General features: G+C 38.2%; 1 protein-coding gene across 1 annotated transcript in view; it reads right to left on the reverse strand.

The window, feature by feature from the left end:
• LOC111432397 overlaps positions 1–12,302 on the reverse strand; it is a 23,467-nt gene extending 11,165 nt beyond the window's left edge. The window contains exon 1 of the mRNA XM_023069260.1: positions 12,286–12,302. The gene's annotated coding sequence lies outside the window, so the exon portion shown is untranslated. The remainder of the gene's footprint in view (positions 1–12,285) is intronic.
• Between the last annotated feature and the right edge of the window lie 637 nt (positions 12,303–12,939).

The raw sequence follows: 12,939 nt of genomic DNA on the forward strand, positions 1-12,939 counted from the left end.
AAAAAAAAAAAAAAAAAAAAAAAACTATTTTTTATTTTTTTTATTCAATTCAATACTTTATTGGATGAAAACGGTCCGCACTTTCCTTAAAAAAAATAAGTATGAAATTTTAAAAGTAGATATCCTTTTATCTTTAATATAAAAAAGAAAATTAAAAAAGATTTTACTGTCACTAAATACAAAATACGTTTATCCACATTTCATATATAATCTCCAAAATTTTTAATATTACTATTAAAAATTTATGAATATTTTGTAAAGGTAGTATTAAGGGTAAAAGCATTTTTTTTAAAGGCTCAAAAGTGTTTTTTGACGTTTTTAAAACGAAGAATTTTTTAAACATTTTTTTAAAAAAATGGAGTGTATTTTTTTAAAAAATGTATTAAAAGTTTACATCCAAAACTATGGTTGGAGTATTTTTTAATTTTTTTTAAAGTATAAAAAATATTTTTTAGCCTTTTTTTAAACTTACTTTATATTTTGTATAATTTTTTGGTCTTAAAAAATATTTTAAGTGCAAAAAAAGGTTGTAAAATAATTCCAAGTAAGTCGTTAATGAGAATAACATAAGTAGATCAATAAATTAATTATTCTTTCCAAGAGGTGAGTATGATGATGATGACGGTGTTTTAAGATGAAGTTTTAAATGTTTAATTTGTATAGATGATGATAAGGATAGCAACTCTAGGTAAGTAGAAATTTAGGTTTGTTACAGCGGTGGAGGTGAGTACAATGATCTAGGATTCCGCTAAGACGGAGGAACAAGTACTCGTTCCAGGTATATCCCGGAGTTGAGCTACAATTCCTTCTCGAGAAACAAGTACAATGAGTCGGTATTCCACTTAGACAGAGGAACAGATACTCAATCTAGGTGCATCCCGAAGTTGAGTTGCGATCCCTTCTCGAAGGGAATCGGCCTAGATGGAGGAATAGGTACTCCTTTCGGATACATCCCAAAGTTGAGTTTCGATTAGTTTTCTAAAATGGTGGACGAGGGTGGGGGTGGAGGTGAGTACGATGACCTGGGATTCTACTCAGACGGAGGAACAAGTACTTGTTCTAGATGCATCTAGATGTTGAGCTACGATCCTTTCTCGGAGGGATTCGACCAAGATGGAGGAATAGGTACTCTTTCAGATAAATCCCAAAGTTGAGTTTTGTTTCATTTTCTAAAATGGTGGACGAGGGTGGTGGCAACGAAGGTAAGTACGATGACCTGAGATTTCGCTCAAACGGAGGAACATGTACACGTTCCAGGTGCATCTCGAAGTTGAGCTGCAACCCTTTGTAGGAGGGAATCGACCTAAATGGAGGAATATGTACTCCTTTCAGATACATCCCAAAGTTGATGATAAGATAAGGAATCAATACAAAGGGAATAAGATTCGAATTACCTCGTTGATCGAATATCTCAAGGCAAGAACATTGTTTGAGATTCAAATCACTCCACAAGCAAGATCGGTCATGTGTAGCTTGAATGATTCTTGTTGATAAAATATCTCAAGGCAAGAACACTTGATTGAGATTCGAATCACTCCACAAGCAAGATTGATCATGTCGAGCTTGAATGATTCTACATACAACCTAAACTATATAGAATTGCAAAGAAACGTAGCCATTGGCTAAAGAAAAGCACAAATGCTTCTTTTACTACATTTTCCCAAGTCTCCCTACAAATAGAACATACATGGCTTTATATAGCCTCAAAATGAAACTAGGCATTCCAAGAGTTGTATGATTGATGTCTTTTGGTTCATATCAGCTGAGTTTTGATTCAGTTTTTAAAATGGTGGACGAGGGTGGTGGCAGTAAAGGTGAGTACAATGACCTAGGATTCCGCTCAGACGGAGGAACAGGTACTTCGTTCCAAGAGCATCCTAGAGTTGAGTTGCGATCCCTTCCTAGAGGAATTCAACTAAGATTGAGGAATAGGTACTCTTTCGAATACATCATAAAATTGAGTTTTGATTCATTTTCTAAAATAGTGGACGAGGGTGGTGGTGACGGAGACAAGTACGATGATCTAGAATTTCACTTAAACGGAGGAATAGGTACTCGTTCTAGGGCATCCTGAAGTTGAGTTACGATCCCTTCTCGGAGGGATTCGACCCAAACGGAAGAATAGGTACTCCTTTCGGATACATCACAAAGTTGATTTTTTATTCATTTTCTAAAATGGTAGATGAGGGTGGCGGCGGTGGATGCGAGTACGATGAGCTAGAATTCCGCTCAGACAGAGGATTAGGTACTCGTTCCAGGTACATCCCAGAATTGAGTTGCGATCCCTTCTCAGGTGGTGCGAACCGACTGGTGACTCCATGCTGACCCGTTAGGATAGTACCGTAGGAAAATAAACTGATATGATAGGTCCCGTCATTGCATTCACGTGTTCTTGTTGCATAACCTAGGGGGTCACTTACTGAGAATTCTTAAAATACTCAAGCCTCATGCTACCGCATTTTTCAGATAAAGACAAGGCGTCCTTATAAGGCTGACGGAGGTATCGCAAAACTACGGGATCATGGCACATCCATAGGATAGATTTGCATTTCAAATTTAATAGTATAGATTAGTATAGGTTGTATTGTATTTGAATTTAATAGTATAAGTTAATACATGTGAATTGTATTTGCATTTAATGGTATGGGTTAAGTATTGGTTGAATGGTATTTAATACCATAGTTTAGTATAGGTTGGTGTGTAATTGCATTTAATAGAATATAGGTTAGAGCAAGACATTTAATTTTTTCCTTCTTTGTATTTGTTTATTTCCGAGGTAATAAATGAGTTATGAATTAATGTTACATTTATGATAAGAATTATTAAAGTAATTCCACATGTTAAGTTAAATGTATAGTAGCAGTCTTAGGAGATAAAGAGAATGTTTTAAATGTTTTCGACATTTATACTCGATGATATTTTTTTTAAGAGTTATATTTACACATAATAGATGAGCATAAGATGTTAGAAGCAACTCTGAGTACGTGCAAATTTATATATATACACACACATGCATAAATGTATCTACACACATATATGAATGTATCTACATACTTATATGTGTATATTATATATACATATATGTAGATAGATACGTTATATATACATATATGTAGACACACATGTAATGTATACATATATGCACATATATAGATACATGTATGTATATACATACAAACATGTACATATATACATATATATATATATATATATATATTTATTTATTGTAACGACCCTAAATTTCAAGTTATCATAATCACATCATTTCGTAACATTTCGTAGTTATATCATTTGTTAACTTATCATCGTCATAACGTTCTTATACATGTCATAAGCGTATCATTTCCTAAGCACAACGTAGTCATATCACTTCCCAAACGTATTCTAAGCATATCGTCTCACCAACCTACCATAATCATATCGTTTTCTATACATAATCTTATATCGTATCATTTTATGAATCTATCATAACTATAGCGTTTTCTATACTTAACCTTATTGTATCGCTCTATCAAACTATCATAATTATAACGTTTATACAAAACCTTATCGTATCGTTTTATCAATCTATCATAACTATAGTGTTTTCTATACATAAGCATATCGTAACGTTTTCTATGCATAATCTTATCGTATCGTTTTATCAATCTATCATAACTATAGTGTTTTTTATACATAACCTTATTGTTGCGTCTTCTATACATAACATATTTTATACATAACATTATTGTATCATTTTATCGATCTATCATAACTATAGCATTTTCGATATATAACCTAACATATTTTATACATAATATTATTGTATCATTTTATCGATCTATCATAACTATAGCATTTTCGATATATAACCTTATCGTATCGTTTTATCAAACTATCATAACTATAGTGTTTTTTATACATAACCTTATTGTAGCATCTTCTATACATAACATTATTGTATCTTTTTATCAATATATCATAACTATAACATATTTTATACATAACATTATCTTATCATTTTATCGATCTATCATAACTATAGCATTTTCGATATATAACCTTATCGTATCGTTTTATCAAACTATCATAACCATAACGTTTTTTATACATAACTTTATTGTATCGTTTTATGAACATATCTTAGTCCTATTGTTACATTACGTTGATCGCATCCTTCTCGTATTCTATCTCAAACATATTATTGAACACATCGTACCATAAGTATTATCATACAATTCACATATCATAACATATACACAACATATCATAATCATATCGATTCATAAACAATTCACACATATCAATATATGTGACATGTATGGAATCACGGGACACGTGTCAACATCAAATTTAACCATACCGATAGTTAGGCCAGTTACTTAGATGGCCTTAGCCGAAGTTCTATCTAACTCCAAATTAGCTTGCTTTCTGCCTTGAATTTGTTCCCATTTATGTCAAGGCGTTTCTCCCAATTAAAGATGTTCACCAAATTCCTTGAGTAATTCTAATTCCTAAATTTTAGTAAGAATCTTTGATTTTCGATTTAATGTTTAGATATAAACATGTCTAACAATACAATGCTTGACATACAATTTATTAGATACTATAACCTCGTAATATATTTGAGTATTACTTTATCAACAATTTAATATTTTTCAGATCTTCCATTTTCTTTCTCTCTATTTTTTTGTTCTATTCTCTTTTTGTGTTTTTCTTCCTAGATATTCTTGGCCAATTTTTTAATATTCAGTTGGCTACTGATATACTAGAATTCATATAAAATTATTAATGATAAATAATTACAATAAGATATAAAATATAATTGGTTGTGATTTCCTAAAAATTAAATATTAATGTAAATCAATCTCTACGAGGAAAAAATAATGGGAAGAAGAAAGAGAGGTTAGGAGAGAATTGGGGAGAGTTGCTTTTTTAAAAAGTAATTTTTTAAAATTATTTATTTATTTATTTATTTTCTTTTTTTCCTTTATTTTATTTGGGCTATTAAAAAAAACATTTTTTTTTCATGCTCATGAAATTTAACTCGACATTTTAATATTATTAACCATTTTTATTAGAGCAAGGGATTGTTTCAATATATTAACCATTTTTATTGGAATAAGAAATTCCAAATAAATTTTCATTTTAGTCTTACAATAACGTTTGCTCCATCAAAATAAGGAGGCTTAGAGGTTCTTTGTCTTTAACTGACAATGTTATTAACACGTACGTTTTCCATGAGCTCTAACAATAATGTCACGACCCGATTTTCGAGGTTTCGAAAAATCGAATCGCGACTAAAAGACGAAATTGAAAACAAACAAAATTTAAAAGAAGATGAAATAGGAGAGGAAAATCTGATAAAATTTAAATCAAGAAAAAAAGAGTCAACGACACCAAAATTGAAGTCAAATATTATAAACGGGGAATACAATTATGAAAGAAAAATACAAAAGACTTTAAAAGACCGATAAAGGACTGACGCTCCGGAACGACACCCCTCTATGACAGTGCAGCTCTCGAACACCTCCTCACCTCGACCGGTACCTGAAAAAAAGAAGGGGAAACGGGGTGAGTATAAAAATATATTCAGTAAGCAATCTACTTGTATGCTCTTAATCACATCCAAGTTTAGGAGAGAACCACAAACTATACTCTAGACCCTAAAGTCTCAGTGCTCTCAGTACACAGTTCAGGGTGGAAGAACTTAACCTTTGAAGCGGTATTCAACGTTTGAGGATGAGGTGCTCCCTCATAACTACATGTACCACTCGTACAACCCAGCTAGAATTAGTCATTACATGGTCAACATCCTTCTACAGGACGAACCCATCATGCAGGCGACCTTGACCCACTCGTGTGATCAACATCTTACATAAGACAGATCCCCATGCAGAGTAGTCGATCTACCACTGAGTAACACTTCCCAAACAGGCATCTCGCCAAGCTCAATAGTACCACACTGGAGTAGCAAGGGAAGAGTAACACCTCCCTAATTGGTGTCTCGCCTAGCTCAACGGTACCACACCGAAGTAGGAAGGGAAGAGTAACATCTCCCTAACTAGCGTCTCACCTAGCTCAACAGTACCACACTAGAGTAGGAAGGAAAGTGGAGCATACTCAAAGGCTATATCAGATACTGTCGACTAAGAGGTCATCTCTCTACACCTCGGGGTCCCTATGTGGTTCTCTATATCTCAAGGGTAGTTAAAACTATTGAGTTCGGGGTCCTAGCTTCCAGAGTCACTAAATCAAGTCTCCCAAGTCAATCTGTAAGCGTTGCTCACGACACCATAGACCGTAACATCAGGAGGGTCCCCTAACTAAATCCAACTCAATTTGTAACGACTCAATTTGTAACGACCCAGATCCACCGCTAGCAGATATTGTCCTCTTTAGGCTTTCTTTTTCGGGCTTCCTCTCAAGGCTTTAAAACGCGTCTACTAGGGGAAGGTTTCCACACCCTTATAAATGGTGGTTTGTTCTCCTCCCCAACTAATGTGGGACATCATAATCCACCCCCCTTCGGGGCCCAACGTCCTCACTGGCACTCTTTCCTTCCTCCAATCGATGTGGGACTGCCCCCAAATCCACCCCCCTTTGGGCCCAGCGTCCTTACTGGCACACCGCCTCGTGTCTACCCCTCTTCGGGGAATAGCGAGAAGGCTGGTACATCGTCCAGTATCTGACTCTAATACCAATTGTAACGACCTAGATCCACCGCTAGCAAATATTGTTCTCTTTGGGCTTTCCCTTAAGGCTTTAAAACGCGTCTGCCAAGGGAAGGTTTTCACACCCTTATAAATGGTGGTTTGTTCTCCTCCCCAACGAATGTGGGACATCATAATCCAGTTTGTAACAAAAAAAAAAAAAAAAAAAAATACTGTAACCGCTCAAGCCCACCGATAACCACCAATAACAAATATTGTTCGCTTTTGCACGATACATAACGGGCTAGAGTGGACAAGAACATTGGCTCCCAAAAGGGTAAATAGTTTGGGTAAATAGTTTGGGAAGGGAACAAAGCATTTCTTAGAAAAGTGTGAAAACCTCTCCCCACACGACGATATGTAACAGGCTAAAGCGTACAATATCTACTATTTTCACGTAATATCTATTTATAAACTCGAAACCGTATCATACTAGAACATTAAAAAAATCATGTTCGAAATGAACTGAGCTGGCCCTAAGACTCCCGGGTATAAAGATGATAATTTGCTTAAATGTTTTCTATATAGTGATATCCCAAGAAAGAATGTGCAAAGGGGAAATGGAAAACCTTTATGGAAAGTATGTTCAAATGAATTCAACATTGGTTTGGAAAAGCTATTCACAATCGTCGTTGTCGTTGTCGTTGCCATCGTCGTCATGTTCTCCCAATCTATATGAATCCAAAGAGAAATCGTAACAGCCTCACAGCATCCAGCATCGGCAACCTTTCGAATCTTGCAGACCTTCGAACCATCGATCCCATAGCGGATTAAGAGGGCCACGGGTTCTGCAACCAACCAAGAACAGAGACAGAACAGGAAGATTAAGTTTGAAGGTCAATTTGAATGTAAAGAAAGAACAGAGATGATCCTACAGTGGAAGAAGTGGGTCTGGTCTTGTGTCCATATTGCTCAGCATTCTGGCAGGTTCAAAAACAGCAATTTCACAAANAATAGGGGTTCAAGGAAAACCCCATTAAATCTCCTGCAAAAGAAAAAGAGAGTTAGAGAGAAAATTGAGAGGAATTCGCGAAGTTCATCAGAATCCATCTTCAGATGAGACTTGTACACTTAGTCTAGCAAGGCCGACACTCCATCGAGATCCAAGAACGTTTCGCGAGGTAAGGTTTTGAACGACATTTTTCAGATCTGAGCTTTTCCTATGTGAATTGAGTCCTAAAATGTTGAGATATTCACCTAAGAACAACTCTACGCATGATCTGTGAAGAAGTTTGGCCGAGATCTCAACCCGAAGGCGGAGATCCGAATCGTTCGAGAACGGTAAGCGAACTTCCGACGCTCTTAACTCGCCTGGTAGTCAAGCAAAAAATTACGAAAAAATACTAGGATGTAGCCCGTAACACAATCTAGAACTTTTCCAAAGAAATCATATCGATATGAACTATGAATCAAAAGATATGAAAATTCGAAATGGGACTCCGTGTTACGGATTGCAGAGGACAGAGAGAAAAAAGCAAAAAAAAAAAAGTCAGTCGGCAAGCGGAGGAGGGCGGCACAACAGGCGCCGGACACGCGTCGACCGTCGGCTGGAGCAACACAGCTCCAGTGAGACGACGACACATGTCGCCTATAAACCCGAGCTGAGCCGAACTGGACCGATCGACCCGCGACTGCGCAGAAGTTGCTGCGAGTGGTAGGTGTCACATTCCTACATTTTTTACCGTGCGGCGTCGTGATCTTGACACGCTCATGACTAGCCTTGAGGGGAACTAAGCACCGTATATATTTTTTGCCATGACTTTATGGCTTCATCGGACCTTAGGCGAGGTTTATCTTCGCCAATCGAACATCGCTTGTGCGGAGTCCAAGCTTGTTCAACCATAAACGCCGCCTGCGCGTGCATGTTCAATCGTCTGCAACACATTCGACTTGCCTCTACGATAGGCCAAGTAATTCGGCTCGACCTTGACTCTGCTCCGGCCAAGGTCTCTCAATACAACGTCACATCTCATCTTGCCATCTCGATCCCCATCGACAGGATCCATAGGTCTTGATGCCATCCCGAGTCTCGGGATGTCATCGGCCATCATAACTCGCTTAGTCATGCCATCGAGAATGGGCCCACGTGTCGTTCATCTCATTGGGACTTCTCGAACATCCATCCATCCAGGTGCTATCGAGGCATAGGCCCTCCCGTGCCCATGCCTCGATAGCACCCGGATGGATGCGAGTCGTTTACGGATACCTTACCGGATAGTGGGTGTATGTAGCAACCTCCAACACGTGGGCTAGGGCGCAATACCGGCACACCTGTGTCGTCCGGTACTGTCCTTCAAAAATTCATTTCAAAGGAAGTCACTCGAGACACTCGTCTCGGCACGCTCACCCACATTGTGACACACATATGTGCCACAAGGTAGCTCACTTAGGCCACAGGGCCCAGGGATGGTGGAGAGCTAACACCATGGTACCCCTACAGTACATTTTTAACCATTTTCATTCTAACAGGAGTAGACATGATTTTGGTGAACGGTCATACGGTGTCATGCATTGTCCGTCCGATGTCCAATTGACACCAAACTTGGCAATCATTCATATTTCATATGGACGGACTTAACTCCCGAACCGCATGCCCAAATTCCTTCCGAAACACCGACTTTTGAGGTTAAGGCCCGAGGCCCTACCCGGTCCTTCAACAAGCTTATCTTTATCCTTCATGTCTATTTTGATGTCTCTATCTTGCTTAAGTCTCAACTTGTCTTCAATGCTCACTTTGCGTGGTGGTGTGTTGGATGATGCTGTTGGGTTTTATGTCCTAAAACTCATAGTTTGTAAACAAAGATATATTCTATTTTCAATAAAGTTATTATTGATGTTTATTCAGTAAAAATTGTTATTGAATAAAGTGAACTTTACGATCATTAATCTAAATCCAATAAACTAAGAACACTCTGGCTATAGTATGATTACTTGAACTATATGTAGAGACATAAGAGTGGATCAAGTTCAAGTATATAGTCAAAATGATCTATAGTATAAGGATAAGGCTGAGTACCTTATTCTGGGGACACTATGGATGCGGCCCACTTTTGTATATGATATAAACAATGTGATCACTAAATTGTGCATGTGGAGACATGTGAGTGGGGGCGTCCTATGCAATGAGTATTGCATAAGATCGGACCATGAAGAAAACCACTCTCATTTTATAAAGTCGTTTACTGTTGAGACTGATTTTCTTTTCATTCGATAACCTAGGTAACTCGGTTTTAATCCTGAGCTAACCATGAACTCCTGTTTATTCGGAATTATCCTTAGATTTGCATGGGTGAGAGTGGCTCAAGTTCGCCGACTCAACAGGCCTCCCATTTCAGGGGTAAGATTGGGTGAATGGCTGGGGATGTGGGGTGCAAGACGGAATTCACTCCTACCCACTTAGGGATAGAAGAAAGGTAGTTCCCTTAAGCACTGACTCCAGGTCTTGAACAAGGGGCCCCACCCTCTCATTGGCCTGAGAGGGATTTGGTTTACTGGTTGGACCACAAACCAATTGTTCATTAGAGGATCAGTGAGACATAAGGAACAAGAAGTAACTTCAGGGGTAAAACGGTAAATTGACCCAGCTCTAGTTACGAACAACCTGTGAAGGATCGACTTACTAATTATGGTTATATCAGATGGACAGAAATATATCTATAGTGAGGGGAGTGCAACTACTAGGCTATAGTGGAGTGTCCTAGTAGTTAACGAATGTTGGTTAACCAGGTTAATGAGTTTAATCGGTTAATCTTGGATCGTTGGAGCCCATGATCTATAGGTCCATTAGGTCCCTCTGCTAGCTCATATCGGACTAAACCATAGAACAATGTGACGAGTGAGTTCTAAGTGTTCGAATTCAAATTAGGGAATATGCGTTACATATATACGATATATTTAACCGCAATTTTGTTTTATTTACGAATTAAACGAAAAGAGAGAATGTGAGATATTTAAATAAGATTTAAATATCTTAATCAATTATGTGTCGGAATTGATTGGGATTGGCATTTGAATTAATATTAAATATTAATTAAATAGTTTAATTAATCATTTAATGTTACTTTAATTTGAAATTCATTATTCAAATTAATTGTTGAATTAAAATGAAGAAAGTCAAAATGTTGACTTTCATCTAATGGAAAAATCCATGTTAGTGGAATTTTGAGGTGTCAAAATTTGGTTTAACCAAACTTGCATGTTTGCCAAATAAACCCCACAAGTTTGAGTGGAATTTTGAGTGTCAAAATTTGGTTAACTCAAACATGCATGCTTGCCACATAATCCCAAACTCTTGAGTGGAATTTTAAGTGTCAAAATTTGGTGATCTCAAGTTTGCATGAACATGCAAACTTGACTCTTTAAATAGAGTGATCATGATACTTGGAGGAAATTCTTCATCTTGATGAAAAACCTTGAGAAAAACTTCTCACAAACACTCTCTTTCACATATACAAAATCCCTCCCAAGTTTAGTCACTCACCGGATTCCACAATCCCGTTCTAAGGCCGGAGGATAGTGGAGAAGACACTAGTGGTGGTTCGAAACCGGTTCGTGAGGAAAAAGGAGTTTGAACTACAAAAGGTTAGTATTTAAACTCATTAAGTTTTAATACTTATGAACATGCTAGTGATTTACAATAATTGATGTTCTAAAAGTGCCTAAGATCCAAATTGCTTCCGCATGTGTTATACTAACACCATCAGATGCATCATCCTCCTCGATCGCATCATGACACTCTTCTATATTGGCCCGCACATGGTCGGATGGGCGTCTCGTAAGGGACGCCACTTTGCTTATCATGGCGTGAGAGTCACAACCTACTCTCTTCATAGTATGGTTGTGACATTCTCCCCCACTTAACTTAGTCATCGTCCTCAATGACTTTCTCGAGGCGCATTCACCCCACTGATTCTGAAAGTAGGCGCGCGTGTGGCCTGCAACTGGTGCACTCCCACACGCATGGTCAGCGCACTGTCGGCGCGTGAGCACGCGTGAAACGGCCGTTTTGGCCCGTTTGCCCGATTTTTGTCCCGGTTCCAGTTCTAATACTGTTTTTATTTGAATAGGGACCTGATTTAAGGAAATTAGTATTTTTGGACACCTCACGGGCAAAGAAACGCTAGCTAAAAGGCACGCATCAACCAGGTAAGTCACCACCCAATATTTAGGAAGAAATACTTGTAGGATTCGCTTGGATTGCATGCATGCTAGTAACTTTGCCTTAGATTAGCTCTCCATGAATGAGATTAGTTAGATTGATTGTTATGAATGTATGGGTGAATTATCTGAGTGTTGCTTGTATGCTTTAAGCTTCCGTCGTACATATGCATGTGTTTAATTTATGTTGGAATTGTGTATTCTGCGTTCCGAGTGCTTGATGGATGAGTTCACCCCATTGAGTGCGAACTTCGTGTTCTGGGTGCTTGATGGAGGCCATCGCCCCGTTGAGCCGACATGCCTAGTTTGTATGAATTATATATTATGATGTTAGAAGACGGTTGCATGCACACTCTATTATTTGCTAGGGCCCATTTCTATGATAAGCTTAGGGAATTGCTGTTAGGAGCGATAAGTCACTCTAGCCAGACTTAACCTTCCCCTAGGAACTTAGCGGGTTACCACGACAACAAGGTACCTCAGGAGTGTTCATAGATTGCTAGGGTGAGAACGGTATCTATAGCTTCGTGGGAGAACTAAGGGTTCCTGACTAGTCCTTACTGCTCTTAGCCATTTCGCATGGGGAATGTGTCTCCATGTTGTACAACCCATTAGCTGCATGGTAACGGGTTGGGTCGCACCCCCCATAGGGGGACTATATGGGATTAGGAGAATTCAACACACCTCTAGGGTAGATACCATGTAGTCCCAAATAGCTAGGTAAAGGTAGCGCCTCATAGAGAGATATCGACCATATCAGCTTGGCGTAAGAAACCTCTAGGTGTCTAATGAAAGGACGATGAACCGGTGAAACCCAAGAGGCAAGCTCCAAGGGACTAAGATTAGAACCAGATGTCCTAGAACCGAATTAGGAGACCGTGGGAACCTATTAAGTTAGGATGCGAAGAGAGCCTACAAGTAGGTGGCTTACTGAGTATAATTTTTATACTCATCCTTGCTATGTTTTTTCTTTTTCAGAAGCGTGAGGCGTCGGTCAAGGGCGAGTGTGATGGAGGTGGGGGATTGTCACAGAGGAATGGGTTGTCCCGGGGCGTCAGTCCAATCTTTATTTTGTATTTGCATTCTTTCA

The sequence above is a fragment of the Cucurbita moschata genome, unplaced genomic scaffold (genome assembly GCF_002738365.1).
Source record: "Cucurbita moschata cultivar Rifu unplaced genomic scaffold, Cmos_1.0 Cmo_Scf00038, whole genome shotgun sequence".
In the NCBI taxonomy this organism is placed as follows: Eukaryota; Viridiplantae; Streptophyta; class Magnoliopsida; order Cucurbitales; family Cucurbitaceae; genus Cucurbita; species Cucurbita moschata.